We start from the raw sequence: 17592 nt of genomic DNA on the forward strand, positions 1-17592 counted from the left end.
CAAGGATGCTGGATTACAATACCCTTGAATCTCGTCGTCCAATTTTTCTTGAGAAACATTTCTATAAGCTGATTTTTGGAAGTATGTATGAACGTACTTATGCAGAAATCAGCCAGCCATTAGAATGTGAAACTGGGATAAAGCACATTTGTGAAAAGAGTGAATAATCTATTCTACACAACATTTGGGGTTAATGTGATCGTACTTTGATACACCAAATATTAACTTGGCAGCTGCATTCAGAATGGATTACAATCGCTCCATTTTATATTAAGGTAAGCCAGCATATATTCCATTGCAATAATCGACTCTTGATAATACAAATGCTTTTAGTAAAAGACGGGCCGCTTCATTAGGTAAATGTTTTCGGATACACTTAATTTGCCGTAGCTGGTAGAAACAAGCACTGACTGTCTTGCTGATTTGCTTTTCAAGCGAAAGTTTAGAGTCAATCTGAACGCCTAAAAGCTTAACAGCGTGTAACATATATTGCCTTCTTGGTGTGGCTACCCAAAGGTTTTCCGTTTTCGATGCATTTAGGATAAGCCGATTTTTAGAAATCTATTTACCTATTTTTTAAATGCACTGAGTGATGGCTAATTGTAAATAGTCTTTATCGATTGATTTACAGAAAAAGTATACTTGGGTATCATCAGTGTACCAATGAACCCATAATCTGCAAGATTTAACTATTTTTTTCACATCTTTTGTATATAGAAGATACAACAATGGCCCTAAAACCGATCCTTGCGGTACTCCTGTTGTTTCTGGGTGTACTGGATATCTGGTATTTTAAAATGCAACCTCATACTCTCTTTTGTAAAGATATGACTGAAACCATAAGTGCGCATCTTCACAAATACCATATGACGTCTTACGTCTCTCAAGAAGAATTTTATGATCGACTATATCAGATACAGCACTCATATCCAGGAGAGCAATTAGTGCTAGATTTCCAAAATCAACAGCCATTATTGTATGTATAAATATATATACATGTACATATTTATATGGATGTTAGTGTGTATGTTTATGTATGTATGTATGTTGTATGTGGAAATTTATTTATATTATTCTTTATTTTTTATTGATTTTTTTACTATTTCTTCTTCTTTTTTCTCTTCTTTTTTCTCTTCATTCCCTATTTTCCCATTCCACATATTTTCTGTGAACTGTAAGTTTAATTTTTTTAAATAAATTGTTTCTATTTGAAACCCGTAATGGGTCTTGTTATTTGTTGTTATTCTTTATGTATTGTTTATATCTATGACTATGTTAGTTTAAAAAAGAATAATAATAAGAAATTAAAAAATAAAAGTTATACGTTGATAAAGATGCTTGTGTCGCTTTGAAACCGGCTAGTAGATAAAATAAAAAATAACCGGTAACAAACAAAACTGTTTTATATTTATTATATTATGTTATAATTAATTAAAATGAATGAGGGAATTTATAAAGTACTAGCGGACCCGACATTGTCCTGCCTGAACGTTGGCTTGCCTGCTATTAGCTAGTTTAGCAAACTCAAAATCTTGAAAAATTCGAATTTTCGATAAACTATATACTAAGTGACTTTTGACATTGAAATTGCCTCAAATGCAGCCCTTGTAGATCGATGAATAAAACATTTATGCTCTTAACTTCCTTTTTACACATTAGATTGAAGATACGAACAAGCGCAGCGCAAAGATCTACATTTCTCCGAAAAGTGTGTATTTTCTCAAGCCTGGGTGTTCTGTGATGTAATTCACCACTGTAATTGGGCCTCCTGGCCTGTTGTGGTGCAAAAAAAAAAAAAAAAAAAAAAAAAAAAAAAAAAAAAAAAAACCGCACGTAAATCGGTTAAGCCGTTTAAGAGGAGTTCAGTGACATCACACGTACAGAAGAATGATATATTTAAAAATAATAAACTTCTATGAGACAATCTTACAAACAATCGACAAAAAATACATAAAAATCATATCTTGTAAACGTTCTGACATTCACTATTTTGTATTTGTTTGAGCATCAATATTGCTTTGACTCATTGATTTGTTAGTTTTTAAACATATTTTTTTTATTTATTTCTTTTTTGGCCATTCTGTTTGTAACAGTTTCAACTATGAACAATACCTTAGTAACACAATGCGATGTTCGCAACAATGGCTGGTGGAGCTAGTTGTTTCTCTGATAACTTCTGGACAGTTCTTGTCTCGGAGTCGATCTGGAGGAAACAAAGCTTCGAGCGGACACTGGGCCCAAGTTCTAAGTCGAAGAATAGGAGCCGAAGAGAGAAGACAGTTTGAAGTTCTCTCCTCCCCTGCTTTCTGCTCGCCTGGTAACATTATTATATACATTTCGATAGATACGAACCACAAAGCTGAAGGACAAAGGGAAGTCAACGCATTTACAGAGCTTATGATCTGTCATTGGCTGTTTCGAGTGAAAGGCGTACAAATCATTTAAAAGGCTTACTTTCACAGAGAACTAAAGCAAAAAACTTTCACTTTTGAATTTTCTGAAACGGGTTGTCGTCCCGTGGCAAGGCAACTCCCATTTTTTTTATTATTATCTTCTTCCAACCAACTGATGATGATGATTTCACTAAATAAAGGTAGATATTATTTAGTTAATTTGAGTTTTTTTATAAATTATTTCATTGCTAAAAAACTTTTAATTTTGAATGTACTAATGTTGCATTATTTTTTTTGTTATTATTACCTAGGTATTCTCAACTTTACTGTAATATATTTATATTTAGAACAAAAGATTTTCTCATGGTTATTGTTATCTTTTATTTAGAGATGTTATGTTTCTATTTTACTTTTTGTTTTTTGTATTATATGTTCACTAAATTGTTAAGTTTTAATTATTCTATTATTTCAAACTATGTACTACATGATTATTGTGCACTGCTATGATTATTTCTGTATTTTTTTTTTTGTAAAAGGTTCTTTGAACCGTTGATGTATAAATAAATGAATTCCCTTTCCGCACCAAATGGTGCATAGAGCACTGTATCAGTATAACAATCGTAGTATATATTGATCATCTCTGTTACACATAGGTAAGGTGATGAGTCTTACGCTTCAGATACCAGAACGGGGACTATGCAATGAACGTAGTTATGCAGTAAGCAGCCAGTCCATAATTTCGGAAAATTGAGATGTTCGTGTTATCGGATGCCCTTAGGTTAATTAAATGTTCTGATCTCCACCTCTTGAGAAAAGTGTTTATCACAAAAACGTCCTTTCTAAATTTGTAGACAATACCACAGCACCAAGAAAATCTTACGGTGTAGATATTGATGGGAGAATCAGTGGCTCTGGAAATCTCGTTCTCTTAAATAAATTTAAGTGAGTAAACACACAAGCGTTTTAATTTTATGAATTCATTAATTTAAAAATACCTGACCAAGACGTATGATTCAATATTATATCGGGCCGTTTTCTGCGAAATCCATAGTCATCCATATTCATCCAGACTTTAAAAAAATCACAAAAGTTCCTTCAACACGTAATTTAATTATTTTAAAATTATTCTAACAAATCAATTAAGTGATTATTTGCAATAAAGTAACCTGATTTAAATATAAAACAATATACACTTATTTGTTTATAAGTTTGTATAAACCACTTTAATTTTTTATTTTATTTTATTTAACTTTTTGTACATAATGTTATTTGTACATTGGCGGGCTTATTGCCAAATGGCAATTTCTTCCAACCAACCGATAAAATAAAAGTTTTTTTTTTATAATTCAAGTTACAGAACATATTCAATAGAAAAAAAAAGATTAAAAATTTATAAATATATAAAAATAGAAATAAACGTATTTGTTTATAAATTACCTTAAATCAAAACTATTACTCAATGGGAAAAAGGAAAAAAGAGGAAAGAGGAAAAAGGAAAGGAGGAGAGATTAAGGAAGAGAAAGGAGATGTTTCTTCAGACGTGATTTAAACAGAGATAATGTAGTAACATCTTTGATGGTGGATGGGAGATGATTCCACAGACAAGCCGCATGGATACTATATGAGTTAGAGAAGAAAGAGGAATTGTGTATGGGTATTAAGAGAGTGCCTTGAGAATGAGAACGAAGAGGTAAACCATGAACTGATAAGCGTTGAAATTTTTCACACAGGTATATAGGAGCGTTAGGACTATGAAGTACATTAAACAGAAGTGAGAGGGAGTGATAGTCTCTCCGCTGTCTAATTTTGAGCCATTTCAGTTGCCTACGATAATCAGAAATATGGTCATATTTCCTAAGACCAATAATGTACCTTATGCGTGTATTCTGAAGTCGTTCAAGTTTATCTTATTTTTTTTAATTACGCTTCGACCGGTTTGAGATTACTACCTCATCGTCAGGAATTTAACTAACTTATAATAACACGCGTTGCTATTTATATAATAAAATATTGCATGAAAGAGACAGAAAATTGAAAGAAAGAGAGAGAAATAAGATAAAATAAATCATAACGGGAATAGTTTTAAAAGAGGACTCGAAGTTAAATTTAATTGATTATTTATTATTTGAAGTTTTTGATTAATGGCTTAACTAATTTTTAATCGTTCTAAATTATCTAAACGAAAACCATTTTCATTGACGAGCAAAATTTCTACACACGTTTCTTGATTAAATTCATGGTTTACGGATATAAGATGATTTTCGAATTCCTAAAAGTTGTTATTACGCCGACATCTTATATGTTCTTTGATTCTAACTTTAAATTTACGTGAGGTTTTCCAATATAGAAATTTGGGCAAATTAAACAATTTAATTTATAAATTCCCGAATGATTTAATTTATCATTCTTATCTTTACAATTTGTTAATATTTTACCTATGTTATTATAGGTATAAAATTTATTAACAAATTAGTTTAAAATGTCATACCACAAAGTGAAAAATGTTTTTGATAACAATAATATAAAACAATATGTTTAATACATAATAACATAACTTCTATCAGAGTTTTACTAGGGTTAATTTCTGCAAAATGTACATCTTTAGTTGTGTGGCCTGACAGACTTTAAGAACCATTAAAACTGGTCAAACACATCATTTAATTTTTTTTCGTATAAAACAAACGAATTTTTACTTTATTAATCATTTGCCAAAGTAAAAAAACCGTCCAACTGTTGTGTAGATTTAATAAAATACTATTTTCACAAAAGTGTGGAGTTTATGGTTTTTAATATTATTTTGGTATCCGAGTTTCTTTATGATATTCTAAATTATTATTTCTGTATGTATCGATATATTGATAGTGTAATATTGATTTATCGCTGAAAATAATTTCTTTTATCTCTTTTTTATCTTATCAATTATATGAGTGGGGGAAACCCAAAAAGATATATAAATCGGTATCCGAAGAAAAAACGTCATGAGAGTTTATTTTTTCACCCTTGTAAGTCAAAGGTAAGCCACTTTTTTGTTTTAAAAATTAATATTTTTAGTGAAATTTTTTTGGTGCTTAGATATTACTTTATTTTATTAAGGAAAATTTACAGTAGGTACAATTAGCATAACAAAAGAGTATACAAAATTAACTGAATTCTAATACGCCCGTAAAGTTTCTTGCATAATTAAATTATATGTTACGGTTATTTTTATTTTATTTTATTTATTTATATTTGCGCCTAATGGGCATTTCAATGGACACATTTAAACCTGGAAAATTCTTATTAAAAAAGTAGGAAGACTCAATGGTTTATAGTAGACTTTGTCGGAGTGAAAGCGAGAAAGAGGTGTGTTTATAATTGAATTTGATTAAGTGATCGTTTGAAAGAAGACAACTTGTTTTCAAAGAAATCAATAGTGGTATGTTTGTTGGCAAACCTTAGAATTCTGGGCATAGGGGAATGAAAACCATAGTTAGTACTATGGTTGTCGGTATGAAAGAGTATGTTTTGTCTGAGATTTCTAGTTGGAATATTTAATTTTATTAAGCTCAGTAGTTCAGACGCATCAAAGAGTGAGTTGAGAATTTTAAATAGGACTATAAGGTCGGATTTAGATGGTCTTGAAGAGAATCATCGATTATCGATTAACCATATTATTATTCCTTATAAGGAGTAACATTAGCTCTTCAGGAAATAGGATACAAATAATGTTTTCTTAGGCACGAGAAAAAAGAGATTTTTAAATTTTACGGTTAAGTTTTTTGAAAATGTACGAAAATATATCTTTTAAATGTTTTTTTTTATAAAAACAAACTGCTTTGAATGACGTCTTCAGTTCATACGAACCATCCAATGATATGAGAGCTTTGAAGGATATCCGGTTTGGTCACCGTAAACGAACCAATCGGAAGAACTGTCAGAGAAAAACCTCTAACGTCACACGCGGAGTTATTTCAAAAATACAAAACTTTAAAAATCTTAGCGCTGATAATACGATATATTAAAATAAAAACGAAAAAAAATGGGTTTATTTTAATATTTTATAACAAATAAAAAAATAAAAAAAAGACACTGAACTTTCTTTTTGGGCGTATGACGATAATGAATAATAATAAAAATAATCACTGTTTATTAACAAAATTACGATTTCTTTATTAAGTTTTTTCGTACATTTTCAAGAAATTTCACAATACAATTTAATTTTTACCGCGCGCAAGAAGACATTTTTGTATCCAATTTCCCGTAGCGCTAAAGTTCTTCATTGTGGACACGGCATAATTTGACTAATTGCAGCGTTTCTAGATAAGGAGCGTGTTTTTTTTGTTCCAACATGTACATAAAAAATAATAAATTTAAATGCATTTTTAAGTAGAAAAACGAATACGAATTGTTTTAAATTAATGTCGATACTAACTTTTAAAAGAAATCAATGATAAAAGGAAACGATGAGAAAAATTTTTAAGAAAGAGAAAAGGAAAAAAATAATTATTTTTGCTTAAGATTTTTTAGTGAGCAAAAATCAGCAATCCAAAAAAAAAATTTAATAAATTTGTTTTGCAAATAATTATCTAAATTTTAAAATACATTTAAATTGATTGAAAATTTTAATTTTTAGTCGATCAGTACTTTTTTAAGATCATTAATTTTACAAACACTTTTTTTACTGTTTTTTTTATCTTTCATCCACAAGTAACGGTGCATAGGATACTGAACTGTAGCGCATCTCATTTTGTTACAAAAATACAGAAATCTCTTATGATAAAAAAAAAACACATTTAAACTAATATTACGTGTTAAAATAAATAGCACATAAACCCAAATATCAGGAATCGAACCCGGGTCATCGTGTATGGTAGCTTAACACTCTAATTTTCACGTCACGAAATAATTTGAATCCCTGGTATGTTTTATTGTATTATTTAAATTACTTTACTTTTACTTTTTGTTTTACTGACTATTGTTTTTAAATAACGTTAATATTCGCATACTTAATCCTAGGACTAGAAACGACTAAATTGGAAAAGAACATTGAATTAACAATTTCATAATACTACACTTTAGACCTCACCCAAAAAGAAAACAAATGTGTCCAATGATTAAATTCAATTCATACATACATAATTTTTTGTTGTTTTTTCGTTTCTTTTTTATATTGTATTACGTATATTTTCACCGTTAGTTTTAAATATTCAAAAATATATTTTCTACATGTATTCTTTTAAAAAAAGCATTAATTTATTTCCATTCAAAAAAATCTTGAGGCGTTCGTTTGTAAAAATAAAATAAAATTTTAATTTTATTGAACCATTTAATTTTTTTTTTAAATTTAATCATTTTTAATTATAATACTTTAGGTAAACTCGTGGTTAAGTGGTCCGCGCGTTTGTCTACCATGAAAGATATCTCGGGTTAGATTACAGACATAGTAAGCACGATATTTATTTTAAAAAGGTTTTTTTACCCTAGAATATTATTATATCATATCGGTAGTCAGATGGCAGAAGGGACCATCTGTAATTTTCAAAAATATGTAGGAGAGCTGAAATACTACTCAATTTAAGACTTCAATACACAAACTAAAATATTTCAGTGTTACTTTTTAATAATAAATTACCATTCTAAATTACGCTTTTTTTTTCTATGTGTATTTTCTAAAAAGTTTACTTAAACTTTTGAGAACTTCAAAACAGAAAAAAAAAGATGGTCCCTTCTGACATCTGACTACCAATATATATTATGGTCAGTTCTCTCCGTTAGTGCAATGTAGTGATATTTTTGAAATATTTAATACTTCGGTTGCGCTAATCAAAACAAAAAATTATTTCAACTACAATATAATAAGTAATTAAAAACAACGTTTAAATTATCACTCTTTTGCTAGTTAATTATTATATAGATGAAATAACCCTTCTTTATTTGTAAATATACGTTTGTGCATGTATTTTTTATTTTTGGTTTTATAATTTTAGATATTAAATGACACGTTGTAAAATGTAAATTGGGTACTTTTAAATAAGTTCTATTGTATCTTTTTAACATGTTTTTATTACCTTACTGTATAAACTTTTGTAAAACTGCTACCTATTATTGTTTTTAAACTTAATTATGTATTATAAATAAACTTAATTATGTATTATATAATAACAAATTCGTATTATAAAAGCTCTATGGGCGTTTAACGTATATATATAAAAAAAAACTTATAATTTCATAGTCCCTGCTCTAGCACCTGATGCGTAAGACTGATAAATTTACATTAATGTAACAAAAAATATCAAGATACGCTGCGATTGGTGTACCAATGCAGTGTACTATTCACCATTAGAAGCGGAAGAGGAATGATAATGATTTAATTACTTATTTTTATTTTTGTACAGGTAGATAAAAGTCAGCACATAAAAGTAATATAGAATTATTTCTAAAAGTAAAATAATAGTGTAAGAATATAAGTAGAGTAATAATTATCTAAATACAATTAGTAAAATAATTTTATATGAATAATATGTGAAAAAAATGTTTTCTTTGAACATAATTTTAGTTGCTTGAAATGTTATCTTATTGATAAGTTATAAAATTAGCTATCGAAATAGAATAAGATAACGTTTATCAAAAAGATTAAAAGCAGTAACAAAAAATACTAGTAAATACACATTTCTTTTAGCAGTGAAATTTATAACTTTTTCATATATTTCATTACCAGATCCGTGCGAACGATACGAATCTTTTAATTTATTTTATGATATTTTATTTATAAAAATATATTTTTTATAATTGTTTTTTATTTATTTTATTTTTTAACATAATTTTTTCATAATTTATTGTTTCATAAATTTTATTACAGTTTGAATAATATTTATTTATTATACGAGTATATATACGGCCTAAGCCAATTACAAAATTTACTCAAAGAAACATATATTATATTCGAGAAACTGAACCAAAAGAACATTACACTATACAGCATAGACAAACAAGGGCAACGAAAAAGTGATACACAATATATTCATAAACACGATAATCAATAAGACTTCGAGCTAAACCATGCCAATCCATCTCTCTCCCACATCGTTATATTGTTACAATCGATTTTTATGTTTATAAGATATTTAAATTCACGGTCCCTTTCTTAAAAAGTGAAACATCCTGCTGCCTGAAAAAGTATATAATAATATTATATAACTATGATATTATAATATTTTTATATGATAAACATGCAAGTTTTAAATATAAAATTTTATCTAGTGCAAAAAAAGAAAAAAAAGTTTCTTTTTTAGTATGTTTCTGTCTTGTATTTTCTATATTATATTCAATAATTACAATTGAAAAAATGATTTTCATTTGATATATTTTGTTGAATCCAGTTCGTGTCTACAAAAATTTTAACACATTCATAACATTTTTGATAAATCCAGCTGGTCCAAGAAAAAAATTTTTTTTAAAGTTCCATGCGTTGCCTAATCCGGTGTTGCCTAGTTAATTAATTTTTCAATTTACTACAATTCATCAAATTGAGTTATTATTCAACAAGTTATTTCTATAAAGATTTCAGAAAAACCCTACTAAAGGATCATTTTGTCCTACCACGTGTAAAAATGATCCTTTTACTCCGTTGATAAAATAAAAAGTCCGACAAAATAAAATCTTGTACATATTTATTGAAATAATTTCTAAAATTTGGTAAAAACTGTAAAACAGAAATAACTAAGTGTTAAATAAACGTATAAAAAAAACGAAAATAGTAAAACTTATCTATAATAATGTAAAGTCACGTTTTCAAAATAAGGAAATTTTAATACTTTTTCAAAAATTAAAGTTTAAAACAGAAATAACGAAGTGTTAAAAAAACTTAAATTAACAATTCATATATAACAATAATTTATAATAATGTAAACATACATGTATATACAAATCCTGGCTAAAACATGTATCGTTATTAAACTATGTAATTTAGCACAATTAACGATTCATGTTATAATTTTGTGAAGCAGTAGTTTCATTTCATTTATTTATTCAGATATTTAGAACATTACAGAAATAAGACCCAATTTATTATAAATACAATAATAGATCACAAATTACAGTAGATAGTTATGTTATTAAAATAATATAACAAAATGTAAAAAGAAAAATTAAAAGTTAGAATGTGCTTTCCGGAAAGGCCCACTGTCGTGAAATATGTCGAAATCCGAGGCGATGCGATTAAGTAGCAAGATTGCTCTACCAACCGGCATAACCATTGGCAGGTTGGTTCTGCATCGCGGTAGGTAAAACAATCGATGCTGTCTTTGTTGAAGATAGTTATCAGGTACGAACAGACCTACATCCATCAGAATTTCTGAGTAATGTATGCGACCACCGATCACCTGGAAAAAGTTAACACCCAAATGAACGTCCCTCCTCCTCCATAATGACCGATAGCCTAACATCCCCAGTAAAAAGTCGGTTGGGAAGAGCCAAGGATAATATCTACACTCTTTTAGGTACAGATAGCGCAGAAATTTTTTCTGCACATTCTCCACCATCAAAAAGTATCGAGTCTCATGTGGCGACCAAATAATGGAACTAAACTCCAAACGACTTCTTACCAAGGAATTATACAATGTCCTCATTATCTGAGTGTAAGAAAAGATCTTGGCATTTCTAAGAACAAAACCAAGCATTTTAAGGGAGTCATTACATAGATTAACCATATGATGATTAAAAGATAACTGAGCATCAAACAACACTCCGAGATCTCTGGACGTTGAAGCCCTTTCAAGCCTTACTCCGTCCATGAGATAACGATAGTTTATTGTTTTGGATGCTCTTGTGTATGCCATTACAAAACATTTGGAAACATTGAAGAATAATTTGTTTTGTTTGCTCCATTGAATTATATTGTGAATGTCACACTGAAGTTTAATACAATCTGAAGAAGTCAGTATTTCACAAAAAAATTTAAGGTCGTCAGCAAATAAGGGAAAATTACAAAATTTTATGACTTTACCAATATCATTTATAAAGATTAAAAATAACATTGGTCCCAAATTAGATCCTCGAGGAACCCCTGAAGAGGTATTAAATGTTTCAGGTTGATACAGTCCATATGACACATATTGCTTACGATCTTTAAGATTATTTGTGAATAGCTTCAGAAGAATGTCACTAAAGCCAATCCTCTGAAGTTTCAGAAGCAAAAGTTGGTGATCTACCTTATCAAACGCTTTGGAAAAATCGTTGTACGAACAGTCTACTTGAGCACCTTTGTCGAGTGATTTAGTGACAAAATTTGTAAACTCCATCAAATTCGTATTGGTTGGACGCCCAGACCGAAATCCATGTTGTTTGTTTGATATGAATGGTTCTAATTGGGGATTGACAAAATGATAGATCAACCGTTCAAATGCCTTTGCAGGAGCAGATAAAATTGCCACCGGTCTATAGTTTTCGATACATGTTTTATTCCCTTTTTTAAACACTGGAGAAATTTTGGAGATCTTCCATAGTTTATCTGCACACGCTCTGCGGTATCGTAGATAAGTGATTCCATGGTAGGTGGAGGCAGCGAGAGTTGATACATGAGAGACCGATTTTGTATTTAAGGTACTTTATAAATTTGTTCTGAATGTTTTCTATATATGTATATATATGGCACACTGGATATTCCATATCTGAGATACTTATTCTAAATGCTTTCTCTAAATGCATAATATAATGAAATCAGTGCCTTTGGATTATCAAAGTATTTACTCATACAAATGACGAAACCTAACATGCTTTGGAGATTATTTCATTGATATATGATTCATATAGTAGTTTAGAGTCTAAAAAGATCTTAGATATAAATATTTTTCCGTTCTGACAATATAAAGGTTAACTGAAATTTTTTTTTTTTACGTACCTATGCTTTATTAATTTTATAGCTAAATTAGCTCGTTCCAATTCGGACACGCTGCAAAAAAAAGTGAAATTTTAATTATAATCATGATAATGTTTTATGACTATTTTGGTTTCAGATTATCAAAATGGCGAAGGTTTTTGTTTTCGACGGACCAGCGCCTCCGGTGCCACAGCCAAAAGTTTCTTCACCAGGTAAAGTATTTATCACACCCACCATGGCTGAACCTACTGATTTAGGATCAGCAATCACCAGACCTAAGTGAATTGGGTTGAAAAGTCCACAGATTTTCAATTCTCATTTGAGATTTTTACAGACTGTGGCGCGACGCCTTTAGTCAAAAAAAATCTTAAGGTGCTCGAAAATTTGTGGCAAAATACAAAAAAATACTTTCCTGCGGACACGTGTACTAGAAACGTTCGAAAATGAATTGGATGGACGTTTTTGGTACAAGAAGAAAAATCTGAACAACGATTCTGAAGAAACTATGACAACTGACTTACAAGGGTGAAATTATGATTCTCATCACCAGAACCAACCAAATTAATTAAAACTTGAACATATCGACATGAATGAATTAAATGTTATGATTTATTACAAAAATTGTAAAATTTCAAAACTCCAACATTTTTCGTACCATCACAATAAATTCCGTTAAAATATCTGTTTTTTTTTTCTTCATTTTCTATTTTTCTTAACTAGAAGGAGAAAAATTTATTTCCGGAACTCTAAAAAAAAAGACAAATCACCAATTACAATAGAAAGTTTATCAATATATTGTAAGTTACATACGTAGTAAAGAGTAATCCTAATATATTATTATAACTGGCTAACACACTATTTAAGTCTCACTCTCGATAGTACAGATGCGTTCGGGAGCGAGAAAGATAATTTCAATGTTTTTAGTACTTCTCCCAGACGCCCGTCAGTAGCCCCCCGACTTTTGTCAGGAGCAGTTCTTTCACCCGCGCTGAGAGCATGACGTAATATTTTTATCGTGTTTTTAACAATTAAATTAAAAATATTACAACGTTTGGCTTCAACTATAAATAAATTATGCAATTGCCCATGAATATTACATTTTTTCGATTGAAAATCCCTCATTTTTTGCATGTGTAATTCCTTAAGAATAAGGTTAAAATAAATAAAGAAACTGTTTCAGCTATTCGGAGGAATAATTGTTTAAAAATATCATTTTTTTATCACAATAGCCACAATGTCCATCATTATAATTTTGTTAACTTCATAAAATCAAAGCCAACATCCATTAAAATACTTTTTCCTTGCACTGGAAAATTTAAATAAAACAAACACTTTTTTTATTGATTATTATTATAATTTTTTTTTTAATTTCTCAATTTCATAGATGTCTTTTCTTCTTCTTCTTCTTCAGCCTTATCCTCTCCACTGCTGGAAGGTGACCTCTTCGAAACGTCTCCACTCCTTCCTATCTCCCGCTTCCATCATCCACGTTTTACCAGCTATCGAAGCAATACCATCGACCCAACTTTCCTGTGGCCTTCCAACACTCCTATTCTTTGTCTATGGTCTCCACTTTATTATTCTGCCGAGTGTCCTGCCCACTGCCATTTTAATTTCACTGCACGATCCACGATATCCAAAACTCCGGATCGGTGTCTTATTTATTTTATTTATTGTCTCAGCATTTACTTTGTGAAAAAACATTTAAAATTAATTTAAAATAAAACACTTCCTAATATTTTACCACATACGAGTTTAATATTATATAATAACACTAAAAGTGTCAGGTATTCTGAATTACCTATCATCAGGTGTAAATATTTACTAAACTAAAATATACAGATTAGTAATTAGATACTGATAGAGTCAAGTGGAAGGGGCAAGGCAGTGTAAGCAGTAGCGAGCGGTAAGTTTTTAGATTGGTAAGCTACAAATATTCTGATAAAATCTGGTGGCATGGCACATAAAAAAAACAGGTCTTTTTATATTTGATAAATAATGAACAACAAAGGGCACTTGTGGCTAAAAGTTTTAGTTAAAACATTTAGCATCAAAATAAAACATAATTGCAAAAAACTGAAACCCGTGTGGACTCGAACACCCGTTCTAGTCAACACAAAGCAAAGATTCATCCACACGGCTATTTTAGGTTGTAATACGTCAGTCGAAAAAGTAATTTATAAATCTAAATTATTCATTAGCGGACCGATGCATCTTTGTTTACGTCTGACTATTATAATATAACTTGTCTTAAAATAAAACACTTTTATAGTTCGCTAAACAAAACATAAATTACGTTTTTAGACTCATTGTTTCATTGATTTTATTTTCACATTAACCAAACAACATAAATCATACGTTTTATAATTCTTTATATATATTTATTCTTAACACTAGTTTTGTTTTCATCATATCTGAAATAAAATTTTTAAAGTTTAAATGTAAACTGAAGAATAAACAATTCAATTGCTATCCGTCTGCACAAAAACATTTGATAAATCATGTATATATAATTTTTGTTTAGCGACTCTTTGTTTTTTAAAACCCACTAAAGAATTTTTACGAATACGCTAATATTATGGGTTAAAATACCAATTGGTTTTATTATTTATTTTACAACAAATTTACTTTAAAACAAATTTTACAAAACCACCTACACTTATTAAGTATTAATGTAACTTCTGTGTAAAGATATAAAAAATATATTTGTTATCTCTTTCTCACACATAACGAGTGCGTATAATGCCCTTGAACCGTCTTAAGTCGAATTGGTTTATTTAAAGAATAATAGCCCTTATGAAGAAGTGTTGAAATTCTAAATTGCATTAAGGAAGGCTCCAAGATTTTACTGTAATCATGATTAAAAAAGTTTGGGTTTAAGACGTATTTCAATTCATGTTTTTTCTTCAGCATAATAATCTCGTGTAATCTAATAGTAATGACTTTAGCCAATAGAGGCGCAATCGTTCATTGTATAGAATAAAGGAATATGATTTAAATTTACCAAGTCAAAAAATGCAATATATATTTTTTTGTGCTGTGTTTTTTCCTAATGTAAAAAAAAACATTAATTTCGATGTCAAAAAATATGGTAAGCTGCAAATAATCGATTACAAGGAGAATTCGCCCCTAAGTGTGGGGTGGAGGAGGTGAGGCTATGGGGAATATTGATAGCAGGATGTAGAATTTTGGACTATAAATTTTATTAATCAAAGTTATCTACTATCATACCTTTATTTGTGACAAAATATTTTTTTTTAAATTATGCAAATAAAAAAAAAATTGTATCCATAATACAGTTTCTTTTTCTTTTTCTTTTTCACGTCCGCTCCTAAGTAGAGTATGGACATCACCAGTTACCTCTAGGAGACCCTTTCGCCAGCCAGCATTTTTGCCTCTTCCCGCGTCAATCCAGCGCCCCTTAATTCCGCCGAATTAAGTCGAAAGATCGTCATCGATGGCCTTCCAAGATGGCGTGAGTCCGCAGGTTTAAAAAAAGGCAACTTAGCTTTAGGTTTCCTGAGGCATGTGCAGCACGCGTCCAAACCAGGTCCATTGCTACATCCTCAAGACGCTCGTTAGAGGAGGCTGCTGCGTAGTTGCTGCCTGAGACTTATTATTAATGTTAGTTATAAAATCGGACCACCTTAAACCAAATATTCTTCTCAAGCACTTATCCTCAAAACTCAGAAGTTTGGTGTTTTGACCTTTGGTAAGGTGCCAAGATTCGCACCCGTATAGGAATTAGTTCAGTTCATACTAAAGTTTATGACAAAGAACAACAGATGGAAGAATTAAAGGCATATAGGAATATAGATATAGGTTGATGCCGCCCGTCAATTAATAAATGCGTTTGTAGAGTCTAGAGTCGATTATTGTAATGGTATCTATGCAGGTCTACCAATGAACAAAATGACCCGCCTACAATCTGTGTTGAATGCCGCAGCGAGACTTATTTACTGAATCTCTAAGTTCAGTCATATCACTTCACTACTTCGGGAACTACACTGGTTACGTTTTCCACGGAGGGTCGAATACGAACTCTGTTGGCTTATGTTTAAGTCACTGCACAACTCTGCTCCGGAATATCTAAGGGAACTCTGCATTCCTGATGAACTAGCTGACAGGCGTCTCACGCTTATATCAGCTACGTCTACGGCGAGAGGAAAAGTTATTATACTAAATTTAGTGAACGCGCATTTGCGGTCGCAGGCCCTATGGCCTGGAATGCTCTCCCAGCAGAGGTGCGAGGCTGTGAAAGTGAAGTGATATTTCGGAAAAAACTTAAAACCCACTTGTTCTCTAAATCATTTGAATAAATCCGTAGCATGTGACAACAAAATAAATTGTTTCAATTAAATTAAAAATTTAAAAGATTCAATTAAATTAATTTAACAATAGAATCACTATGTAAAGCGCCCTTGAGGTATTTTATTACGAAAATGGCGCTATAAAAGTTATCCATAATAATAATTATAATATTTATGCACACATAGGCTGAAAGGTAAATATTATACAAAGTGAAATTTGTTTCTGGTCTTACAATATTTTTGTCAAGTAAGGGGAGGTTCGTAAATTGAACTAACCAATAGGAAAATGACTTTTGTGGAGTTCGATTAGCGTAAGCCAACCGGAAAAGTGAGAACCTTCGATAAGAAGGTATTGAATATTGATTAGCGCATGCGTACAAAACCAATACAGCCTGACTCGTGCCATTTTTTAGTAAAATAAGCCTACATACACACGTTCTGTGTCCAGTCGGATGAAGAATATAGTTTTGTGTGTGAAATTAATCCGAAACCCTGGACAAGTGTTCCCTTACAGTCCAAAGAACTTCCGCGTGTTATGGTGCTGTGTAGTCATTACAAATGCAAAAAATTTCCCGCACGTAAGGTTTTAAAATAAAACGTTGGTTTTTTTAAGTACGTACACATATTATCATTTATTAAAAAAACATATTCTTATTCGAAATCACCTAGATTTCATTCGTCGCTTGACTTCTTAAGGTCCCAAACGTAGTTTGCAAAGATGTTTTCGTTCTATTTTTTGCTGTAAACGATTCAATGTGGTTGATGTTCTTCTTATGCGGATTAGTCTTCTGTATACGGATGATGCCGTGCTTCTTGCTAGCAGAAAGAAGGCTTTTAATTCTTGGTAACAAAAGTCTACGATGTATGCAAAAAAAGCGATTTGCTTAAGAATGTTGATAAATCGAAAGTGATGGTTTTTGAAAGGGATGAAAATATAACTAAATGTGGGATCAGCGTGATCGGAGATATTCTGAATCAGGTAGAAGAATTTGTGAACCTAGAAGTATGTTTACTAGGGATGGAAAGACCGAGA

General features: G+C 30.4%; 1 long non-coding RNA gene across 1 annotated transcript; it reads left to right on the forward strand.

Annotated features, from left to right (window-relative positions):
• The first annotated feature begins 5371 nt into the window (after nt 1-5371).
• Nucleotides 5372-12929, forward strand: LOC148280797 (uncharacterized). Its single transcript, XR_015822509.1, has 2 exons — nt 5372-5406; nt 12386-12929. It is a non-coding gene; the product is annotated as an uncharacterized LOC148280797 (long non-coding RNA).
• The last annotated feature ends 4663 nt before the right edge of the window (nt 12930-17592 follow it).

Source organism: Micrasema longulum, unplaced genomic scaffold, assembly GCF_059751315.1.
Source record: "Micrasema longulum isolate JH-2025_06_02 unplaced genomic scaffold, ASM5975131v1 h1tg000537l, whole genome shotgun sequence".
NCBI lineage: Eukaryota > Metazoa > Arthropoda > Insecta > Trichoptera > Brachycentridae > Micrasema > Micrasema longulum.